Genomic DNA, 11,245 nt, shown 5'->3' on the forward strand with positions numbered 1-11,245 from the left:
TTACTTTCCAGTCTGATTCGCTACGCCAAAGAAAATATCTCAGCAGAGGACAGACGACAGCAGAATTTACGTTGAGTGAATTCAAGCAACACACAATTGAGTTTCATTACTGAATGAATCAGCGTTATTGAACGAATCGGTTAAGTAAATGATTCAATGACTCAATCGGTTCCTGAATGAATCAGCGTTTTGAATGAATCAATGGTTAAATGACTCACTCATAAAGACAGTCACTTACCGCCACCTATTGGCGTAACTTTGTTACCTGCAGAAGGAGTCGCTATAAAAGCAGGCTCCGTGTAATGACTTTGTGTTGAAACTTTATATTTGTACTTATATTGTAAGTCCAAAGGTCTGAGTTTGGTCCACTTAAAATGGCGTTAGAGTTTGGCATATATTCAACCACTCCCTAATCCAAAAGACACATTTCATTTAGCTAGTAAATGATTCATTATTTCTTCATGTACTGCTGTTCACTTCACACTACAGTGATAGTGGTTTAGCTGAACAATGACCCAAGGACATGTATTGACTTTGCATTTGTTCGAAACACACCATTTGGGCATGTCAAACCAAACATTTTTTGTAAGTGAATCACTGTTCTTAATCACACGGTTCCAAACAAATGACACGCCACTGACTACGAAAAAGAGCTTAAAAACACTAGTGATGTCAGAATGAATGAGGTGATTTCTTCTTTGAATGGGGCGTCTCCTCGATGAAGCAGTAAAATAGTTGAATACATGCCTGTTTGGCTCTTTGGAGCCCCATCAAGGGATTTTACTGATTATGTGGTTGTTATTTTCATAGAGATTTACTGAGATTTTAAAAAAGAGAGAAACACTGATGGGAAAATACCTCTATGTCTGCTGCAGAACAAATAAAAGAACACAGATGTCTGGCCTATACATTAAAACTTTATCAAAATAACAACCTTACAACAGAACCTAAAACAACGTAATTTGAGATCAGTAATAATGTTAAAGGAAACAAACAGATTCATAAAACATGTCTGATTGATGGTTGCCCCAACAGATCACAGTAAATATGTCTCTCTTTTTTTAAACACAAAGGTTTATTTATTGAAAGAAAGAAAGAAAGAAAGAAAATAAAGAAAGAAAGCTGCTGCACTATTTCTCTCTATTCAAATAAGTATACATTTGTGACAATGATCGTGTGAACCCATCTGTACACAAGGTTAGATTTTCCTATTTCTTGAATTTCATGTTAATTGTTACATTCACTTTTCAGTCAAATTGTTATTCTGATAATTTAAAATGAACTTAAAATTAAAAGGCATCAATTTTAGATTCCACAGTATAAATCAGAAGCTTTCAAGATTCCAGAATGAATATTCAATGTTGATTTATCAGCACATATATTCCAGGGTTGGGTGTGAGAAACCTCACAGACTGCAGTGTAACTCTACCTTTCCTCTCAGCCACCGGTAACACAAGGGGCTCCAAGTTCAGCTGTTGAAACAATCAGAAGAAAAATAGTGAGCATAAAATGCCATCTGCTTCACTGCTCAGCGCTTACAGGATTGTGAATAATGAAGGGAAACTGAGAAAAGCTTTGACTACAGAATTTATGTTGACTCAACAAAGCCTTGCTTAAAAGATTAAACAATCTGAAAATCTGAGCGGTCCAAAGCTTCTTTTCAGCTGCAGCTGTAACACCAACAAAATTAAGAGGTGTAAATCACCATACGTATGAGTGAAACAGCTCCTTCCTGAATGAACCAATGCAGAGAGAAACAAGAGATCAATATGAACAAATTATTTTCAAAATAAAAATGCTTGAGCCATGTTTCAAGTTTGAGAATGATAAGAAACGTATTAATTATAAGGATAAATGTAAACTTGTTTATATTAGAAGGTCAATTCAGAGCTAAAAATTGGGACAAAGTGGTCCATCTTTGCACAGGGACAGATCAGAGAAGGGACCAGGCTGGTTATAAAGATGTTATTGAGTGAAAATATGGTGCTTTTCTCAGAATAAAGTGTTTGAACATCTGTTCTGGGCTACAGCTTTCTAACGTCATCCAATGCCACAGACAGTCTTAACAGACAGCCAAAATAGTAGTATTTACAGTAAAATAACCTCTTGACATAAATATACTTGACAAGCTGGAAAAATCTCACTTACTCCTTAAGATGTTTTCAGGTGTGAAAGTAGCAGTGAAACAGCAACATGTACAAGACAAAGGTTATAGTGTGTGCATTGTGGAAGCCGGAAGTCCATATTAAGCTGGTAGTTATGTTTTTGAACATGGTAACTGGTTTTTAATTGGTCCAGGATGGTCATTACTGGCTAGTCTGATTAGCTGGTAAGTGGTAAGTGAAACATCTTTGTTAAATGAAATAAAAATAAATATCTAATATCTAATATAATTAGAAAAACTGAAAATAAACCAAATAGATTTTCATGACTCTGAATCTAACTAAAATAAAATAAAAATGGCAACAAATTACATTTTACATTTAGATACAGAATATATTAAAAAAGGTTTCATATTTTACAGAACAGACTTCAATAAACTTGAAGATTGTATAAATTAACATATTAACTTTGACAGCACAAAAATAATAAAACTAAAATATAAACAAACTAACTAAATAAACTAAATAGATGTTGCACAGGCAGTCCAAATCCTCTAGGATGGCACATCAATACGTGCCATTGCCAGAAGGTTTGTTGTGTCTCCCAGCACAGTCTAAAGAGCATGGAGGAGATTCCAGGATACAGGCAATTACTCTAGGAGAGCTGGACAGGGCCGTAGAAGGTCTTTAACCCATCAGCAGGACCGGTATCTGCTACTTTGTGCAAGGAGGAACAGGATGAGCACTGCCAGAGCCCTGCAAAATGACCTCCAGCAGGCCACTGGTGTGAATGTCTCTGACCAAACAATCAGAAACAGACTTCATGAGGACGTGAAAGAGTCAGTTGCTTTGGCAACATTGTGATTCACAGTCATGCTAATAAAGGCAGGCAGTTCCTGGAGGATGAAGGAATTGATACCATTAAATGGCCCAGATGCTCGCCTGACGTAAATCCAATAGAGCACCTCTGGGACATTATGTTTCTGTCCATCTGACGCAGCCAGGTTGCACCTTAGACTGTCCAGGAGCTCAGTGATGCCCTGGTCCAGATCTGGGAGGAAAAACCCCAGGACACCATCCGTCGTGTCATTAGGAGCATGCCCTGACGTTGTCAGGCATGCATACAAGCACGTGGGGGTCATACAAACTACTGAGTACCATTTTGAATTGCTGCAATGAAATTTCAGCAAAATGGACTAGCCTGCTGCATCATTTTTTCACTTTGATTTTCAGGGTGTCTTTGAATTCAGTCCTCTGTAGGTTGATCATTTTCATTTTCATCAAACGATGTGGCATCCTTTCGTTCCTAACACATTACCCAGTCCATATCAGTATAGATATCCAGCATGATATTTTTCCCCATTGAGATCTGATGTGTTTTTAAAGTGTCCCTTTCATTTTAACAGCGTTTTGCAGGCCTGAAAATGCAAACTTTTGAAAACGGGTTTCAAAGTGAACATTTTTGAATCTCCGTGTAAAGATGGTGACATCATGCGCATGCTTATTACGTGTTCAGTGTATTGGTGCGTAGTGTTTCTTTACAAAGTAACACCGCCAACTACTGGCCGGGCATGCATTATATAATCCTTTTAGTCGTTTTCGCGGATTGGTTTGAACGGGATCATTTTGACAACGTTGTCGTCTGTATGTGGAAAAATACAAAGAAAAACTTTTCCGTTTTTAGTACATTATTGCCATGTAAACGTACCCTACATTCAAAGCTATAAAAGCCCTGTGTACGACCTTCTGGTTGCTGGCTACCACCTTGCACCAGCTAATGACCAGCTTAGACTAGCTATAAACCAACTACTACCATTTTCCAAAACACAGTCAACAGCTTAAGATGGATTTTTCAGCAGGATATACAGTATGTGTCTCCACATATGAATGTGCACACTCAGCTTTAAAACCCCGCACAGCGACCCAGCAGCTCAAACATTGTAATGTTCTACAATACAGGAGCGAGTACACTGCGTGTGTTTGCTGAGCAGAGTGGTATGTGTTTCTAAATTATCCTTGTCCTCTCTACATGCTCGATCTCACCGCTCTGGTATGTAACACACACAGCCTCCTCTTCCCCTCCCTCCCTTCTCCTTCCTTCACTTCACACATCCATACTTTCACCAGACAACTGGCCTTTTAAAATCAGTTTATTCCACTTGTGTTTTTATTGCCCTGTAGAGAGTGCTTGCGGTCTGCTGCAGACAGGCGGTTATGCTGACGGAAGTGGCAGAAGGTGACATGCGCTTGAGTGTTTTAATTCATCAGTCATGCATGGTGAATTCTCTGTGGTGTTGTGTCTGTCTGTTTGAGAACGTACAGGTGACCCTGCAGGAAAGAAAAATGAAAAATGGGGTCTATTTAAAATCTCAGTTTTTCTGGAATTGGTTAGACAGAGAGAAAATGTGTTTTATTTCTCAGATTTATCTCGTAAGACATTTCTCATTGAAATCATCCAAGACCTAATTATGCGAGAAATGCTATTCATATTACTTATTATAGAGTACATTAAAGCAATATCACACAAGCGAGAGTGTTGTTGTTCTGAATGTAGGATGATTGTGACTGAGTGTAATATTGCTTTTACACCACAGTTCAAAAAATAAGTTAACATTTAGAAATGTACATCTTAGACACAATATTGCTAGTTATTAGTCTATATTTGCTCTGCCAGTGAAAACAAAGTCACCACAGTTGCGCATATCCTAGCAAAAGGCATAGTGGCGAATTAATCAGTGATTTTGAAGGAATCGTTTGAGTGAATGATTAAATGATTTGTGCATACATGAATGAATCTGTGTTTGATTCGACCTTCAAATGCACTGTAAAACTGAACAGTGAAATTAATTAAATTAAATGAGTTTGTTTCACTCAAATAATAATGAAAGTTCATTGTACTTAATAGAAAAAAGTTGTGTGAACTCAAAATTTCATTGTAGTAAGCTGAACTTAATATGATTGAGTTGAGTTGCAGCAGATTTCTAATTCCCAGCATGCTTTGTGTCAGACTGTATAAATAAATGCTGAAATTAAGTGTTATTTTGTGTGTTTTTGCATAAGATTAACATAGGGAGACAAGTTAGTGTTTAATGTTGTGTTATGTTGGGATTTACAGCGCGTTCCGTTATGTTAGTTTTGTAGGGTTACTATTGTGGTGAAGAGTAGAGCCTGTGGTTGCAAAACTTTTAAGACCACATATACTGTATGTAATTTGATTATATACATGCAAGTATATAATGACAGTCTCTTTGATAGTTATAATAGCATGTTATTTGCTATCCAACATTTAACCAAGATCTGAATGTGATGTTTATGTAAATTAACTGTATATAATTGACATTATGATGAGTTGGGTGAGGCTGAGAACTGTGGGAGCGAAGGAATGCCGGTGACGTGATTGTTAATGAGAGTCACCTGTGCACCACGCTGGCCTTGCTCCGCTTCCATGGCTCTTGGCCCCGCCCCACTTGTCACAAAAATTTTAAGCTCTACTAACTTAAAAAAATTAGTGTACTTAAATGTTTTGAGTATTCTGAACTTGAGTTTTACAGCGTCATAAAGACATTTGTGAATTAATCTGTATTTTTTTTTAAAGAAATTTGTGTTTAACTTTTAACTTTTAGACATACACTCGTGAACTTCTCTTAGCACTTCCCCTTAGGGGAATACCTGCCACCATTTTGAAGTGCATTCAACTTTGGTAAATGGACGAGAGTAGCTTATTTGGACAGACCTTCGACCCCTCGATTTTGACCAAGGGAGCGAGTCTACTCATATGAACAGTTCAGGAAGATTCTAGGGTTCCACCAGTAGTGGGCACTCATGCAAAGTAAGCAATGACGTATATCCGAGTGAACAAGATGGAAGTTAGCTAGGGAAGGGCATTAAAAAAGTGGACTTAAACAGCCTGAGTGAATGATTCAATGACTCCCTCATAACATTTGTCACTTGATTCATTGCTGAATGAATCAGAGTTTTTGAACGACTCGATTTAATGACTCACTCATAAAGACAGTCACTTGTTGCCACCTACTGTCGTATGTTTGTAACTTGCAGAAAGAGTTGCTGAAAAATCCCCACCACTAATGCACAAACTGACAGGAACAGGCAAACAAAGACAAATGGAGTGGAACAAACAATGAAAATTCCCAGCACCCCTTAGCAACACCCTGGCAACCACCCAAAATCTCTGAGCTACCCAAGCATCCTCTAAGCAGCACAAACAGAAAAAAAAATGTGTTTGTGATGAACTTGCGAAACCAGCACATACAGAATTGACTAAAATATAAACCAGAACTCTCCAAACGTGTTTTTATAAGTCTTTCTTGAACAGGCGCAACCACAGCAGTCTAGACTGTACGCATGTTTAGAGCGTAACATAACAGCTACATGGGCAGATGTGAATTCCTTTTACACCGGAAAGGTAGTAAAAAGAGAAAGAAAATGAGGGAGAGAGCGAGAGAGTGACACCAAGAAGCTGGAAGTCTGAAAACCTTTTTCCGACCACAGAGCTGACCTCTGACCTTTAAATTTCAGCTCACAAAGCTGAGGTGAGACCAAAATTCCAGCTTAATTTAGGAAGACAAATCTGCTTTAATTAATGTCAGTTCTTAATGATCAGGTGACTCCTGTGGCTGTCCGGGAGACTCAGCCTGCTAATTGAGTTTTTTTTTCCTGTTGGAAAACATCACTCTCAGCGGGGGCTGAGAGATAGTGACAAAATGAGGTTTGGCAGGCCGGGACCATTGAGAGTGTTATGTGTACACAGCTAAGTCAATACATGCTGGAGAGACCCTGAGGCCTGAAACAACCTCCTCCTGCACACTTGATTCTATGTGAGCAAGATTATAGATTTTTGTTTTTTACTTTCATATAATGCAGAATTTATATGAGCACCAGATCAAAAAAAATCGCAGTCTCAGAGCTAAATATACTATGCATTTATGCCCTGATTAATGTAATATACGTCTATGCAAGCAAAAAGAGTAAGTGAAGATGTGATTGGGTGAGGCATTTGGTCCAATCACTTTTTTGTTTTTTTTTGATAAAAATGCCTACTAACTATGTAGAGAAAAACATCAACCTGACAAATTCACACTATAACAGGACAGTGTATGGGAAATCTTTTCATTGCTTCCCTAAACTGTGCATTTAACTTGTGAAACAGAAGTTAGAAGGAGTCACACTGACTATTTCATGTTCTGTTTTTCTCCAGCCATAACGTTTTGAAGACTCAACCTAAGGCATGATGTCACAGAGTAAAACATGTCAGTGATTATGTGTGATTAACACTAATAACTGTTTAAATGTTGGAGGTGGGGATGCTGGAGATGGTGGAGCTCAGAGCCGAATGAGGTAGAGACAGTGATCTGATGGTCCATGTGACATTACGGGCCTAATCGAGTCCAGATGTGCCTGGCTTCGACTACAACTAAAACACAGCCAGAGAGAAGGGCCTCTCTGATGTCCCAGGACACTGCAGTCCTAAAGGCTAGAGCAACAGCAGTGCTAATCTAACGTTTGGAACCCAGGGTAAAGACGCACAATGAGTACATTTTTCAAGATAACAATGTTCTTATATAATATTTAAATATAATATAACTTTAAATGTAATATTTTATTTTGTAATGTTTATTTTAGTCTTTTAGCTATGGTTTATATTAGATTAGCATCTACTTGTAACTTTACTCCTAAAAAAAAAAAAAAAAAAAAAAAAAAATTCACAAAAACATTTAACATATACAGGATAATAATATAATTTTATATGTAATATCTAAATATAATTTTTTTGTACTTTTATTTGAGTCCAAGTTAACTATGAACTATATTAGCTTAGCGTTCTATATGCATGTGTAGCCTACTCCTTAAAAAAAAAAAAAAAAAAAAAAAAAAAAAAAATCACACATTAAACTTTTTAAAACATTTAAAATTTACACTCTCTTACCTATTTGGGGTATTCCGTGCCTGAATGGTAACCATTTCTCTTTCATTGTGTTTTCAGTTAGCTTACAGTCAGCAACCCAGTAGCTTAGCATATGCTAACCGTTTGGCCAGTTAACCCCATAGATATTTATAAATAAGATGCTTCATTAGCGGATGTTTCTACGGGCCGCTATATGTAAACCATCCGCCATATTGGAATGGTCAAAGCCGGTCCGTGAACATTCGAGAGCAAGTTGACTGTGCATCTGCAACGTAGTTGTACGCATGTATGATATGATATCTATACCTACAGTAGACTTTAGCAGATGATTTTGCTAAACTAACACAATACAAGACGAAGGCATCAGCTAACACGACACTAAAAATGTACCATAGTTTAAAACCCTGTAATATTGAGTTAATACATATAAAAACACAAACCAACACATTCTCACCTGTGAAAGGTCATCCCATTTCTTCGGGAATTTAAATCTCGGTGGTTTTTACAATGTTGTGGCATCATTGATTCTTACTGTGAGTGACGACACATCTGAAGCGGTCGAATGTGGCATCTATGTATACATACATGGTCAACCCATTATAGCCTGCCCAATATTCTTACCTTGCGTAAGATATTACAACAGACTAATATTGCTACAAAAGGCTAACAAGAAAAGCCATTTGAATACCTAGAACAAAATATAACACAAAATACTTTTAGATCAGAAGTTTGGTAGAATGTGCTCCAACACCTTGTCTGTGATGTAAACTAAGGACAAGCCTTTCTCTATTTCCTACCCCATCTTCTGGTTTCAGCAGGAAATATGTCAAAACCTGGAATTAAAACATTTATTAAAAAATTCCATACTGATAAACTTCACGGAACTGTAGAAATCCCAGATTTAGCATGGACTGAGTTATGGACTGATATTACATACCACAGAAGATGGAAGCGGTCAGCAGGCTTTAGCCAATATTCAACATGTCAGTGGACTCAATTTAACATTCCATTCATCAGTTAGCTTATTAGCAAGCTTCCCAAACCCCATTCCCATTGGGCCATTACATCTTTGTAGAGATAATCTGAAATATGCTGAAAGCCATTGGAATGCCCTAACAGCACACGTGTGCTCATACCAGCGCTACACACACACACACACACATACAGAGCGGCAGTGACCCGTGTGCAGCTAAAACACAAGGATGAGGTAATGCCTCATCCTGCTCCATAGGAAAACAAACAGGGCTTTGAAAGAAGCTATAATTCACCGATTCTCTACCGCCACCCATATGTCTCTGATTCACTATACACCCACCACCGGCCTAACCTGCCTGGAAAATAGACATTCCTCTCTCAGGAGGGCCTGGATCTCAGTGGTAACTGTTACTGATCTCTGATTAACAAAAAACTTTTTTGTCTAAAGGTACACAGTGCAATCTTTGCCACCATTTTAGGTGATTGTAAAAGATTTCTTTTTGTCATACGGCAAAACCAGCCATCTTGGATCGATAAGTATCCAAGTTTTTACCCAAGATCTCGGTGGGATCACATCGTACAAACTGACGAGCAACAATCATGAGAAGCGAAAAACCTAAATGTAGTGTCTCCACCTGGATTCACTCACTAGCAGTCGGTGGAGTGCCCAGCTGTGCTGCCCTGGGATGTTCAGCACATTACATGCTGCCACTGTTTGTGCCTGTTGTCGGTGCTGACGCCATGGCAACCTCTCTGCCTCGGAGTTCGTCATATCTTGAAAGGGGGAATGGAAACAAGAGAAAAAACTGTCTGTGTGATATTCTCACTAAAGCTCCTGGAAAACTTTGGTGGAAAAAGACAGAAAGAAGAGTGAAGAAGATATCAACTTGGACCATAAATGACAAAAAAAGAATGAAAAAGATTGTGAACTCATATAACCCTAAGATAATTCAGATTTTTGCCTGGCATGAATGTTTTTGTTTTTCCAAATAATTTGGATTGCAAGCCTTTATATACTATTAAATACATTATATTACCTTTAAGCCACCTACAGTATACACTTGAGCGGCAATATTTTCCTCTGGGTTACAATCAATCAATAAAATTTTAAACTTTTAAAATGTTAAAATTATAAAATTTTAAATAAATAAAGAAATCATTAAATAATTATTATATATAATATTTATAAAAATATATATTTTCATATTGCCTATTCTTAAATTCATACAGGGTGCATTGTAAAGAACATGGTGGTGTCTAAAGAACAGAATTTTCATTTTTGTGTTAACTATCTCTTTAATAAAAGGTAAGAAAACCTATCGGCTGGATATCGTTCGATGATGTCCTGTCTTCCTTTCAGCCAGACACCTAGCGGCTGTCATCTTGATGAATGCATCAACCTTCCAGGCCCTGGTCAATCACTCAGCTTTTGGTTTCCCTCCTTTATGAAGGTCGTTACTCCGCTTCGCCTCTTGAGAGGCTTGGCTCTCAGGTCTGTGCTTTGTAATGAGGGATGAGATCCTTCGTAACGGTTTCCATAGCGCTGAGGTAATCGATCTGGCGCTCAGGAATTGAGATGGAGACTCAGCTTTTACTGCAAAGGCTGAGAGCCTGTTGTGTCGTCCGTTGTCTTTGAGAGAGGTATGTGATTGTCAGTTTGCATTAAAGGGAGAGAGGCAGAGGGTGTTATAATAAAATGAAACTTGACACCATCCCATCTGTCTCCGTTACTAACAAAAACACAGAGACCCTTGAATATCGTCTCACAGCACGAAATAACATAGCTCTTTTAGAGACATGGAACAGAGCTAGCAAAAACACGAGGCATTGGAAAAACACTTTGAAAACAGAGTACTACAAAAACAATGTACTTTTCATTATGAAATACTGTTATGCAATGCAAGACATAAAACCAATACTGTAACAAACTTTTTTGGCAGAGTATAAGGTATTATAAGGGGGTATTATAAACAAAACTCTAGGCCCTGTTTACACCTGGTATTAAGATGCGTTTTGGTCGATTGGATCACAAGTGGACGAGGGAGACATCTGGTATTTTAATTCCGTCTCTTTTGTCCTCTTTCAACCACTTCTGTCCTGATTTCTTCTATGAGCAGGTAAATGTATGGGGTTTTTCAGACAAGCTTGCGCAATGTACATACTGTTTGTACACGCCCGGAGATGACGAAAAAACATGGCATCAGCTTTCCGCTCCGATAGCAGCAAGACCACGGTGAACGCTCTG

The 11,245-nt window shown here is 38.0% G+C and overlaps 1 long non-coding RNA gene across 1 annotated transcript; it reads right to left on the bottom strand.

Annotated features, from left to right (window-relative positions):
* Positions 1–1,088: 1,088 nt before the first annotated feature.
* LOC127497878 (uncharacterized) lies at positions 1,089–10,860 on the bottom strand. The gene is made up of 2 exons (XR_007925682.1): positions 10,317–10,860; positions 1,089–9,774 (listed from the first exon to the last, which is right to left on the bottom strand). It is a non-coding gene; the product is annotated as an uncharacterized LOC127497878 (long non-coding RNA).
* Positions 10,861–11,245: the final 385 nt, after the last annotated feature.

Source organism: Ctenopharyngodon idella, chromosome 16 (genome assembly GCF_019924925.1).
Source record: "Ctenopharyngodon idella isolate HZGC_01 chromosome 16, HZGC01, whole genome shotgun sequence".
Lineage (NCBI taxonomy): Eukaryota > Metazoa > Chordata > Actinopteri > Cypriniformes > Xenocyprididae > Ctenopharyngodon > Ctenopharyngodon idella.